Consider the following 506-nt stretch of genomic DNA (forward strand, 5'->3'; position numbering starts at 1 on the left):
GGCGTGGCCTGGGCGCGGGCGCGCGCAGCAGGCGCGCAGCGCGGCCGGGGCGTCGGCGCGGGCGCGCGCGGCCGTGGCCTGGGCGCGGCGCGGCCGGGGCCTGGGCGGGCGCGGCGCGGCCGGGGCCTGGGCGCGGCCGTGGCCTGGGCGCGGGCGCGCGCGCCAGGCGCGCAGCGCGGCCGTGGCCTGGGCGCGGGCGCGCGCGGCCGCGTGCGGCTGGGGTTCATGGGCGCGGCTTGGGCCGCGCATGGGCATGCCATGGCTTTGGCACGCTGGGCACCGTCTTGGCCGACCTTGGAGGCACTTGGCCAAGCATTGGAGGCCTTGGCTTGGCCTAGGCTTGGCCAAGTGTGAATGGGCTTGGCCTATTGCGAAGAGTCACGGCAAAGGTTCGACCGAAGCTCGCGGCGCCCCGGACGGAGCCGGGCCGCTCCCGCCTTTGCCGCGGCGCACGGGCGCCGCCGCCGTCCGGCCGTCGCGGCGGCCGCGCACGGCACTTCGGCTTC

Source organism: Phoenix dactylifera, chromosome 10, assembly GCF_051530095.1.
Source record: "Phoenix dactylifera cultivar Ajwa chromosome 10, Ajwa_hap1_PhDact_Kaust_v1.1, whole genome shotgun sequence".
Taxonomy (NCBI): Eukaryota; Viridiplantae; Streptophyta; class Magnoliopsida; order Arecales; family Arecaceae; genus Phoenix; species Phoenix dactylifera.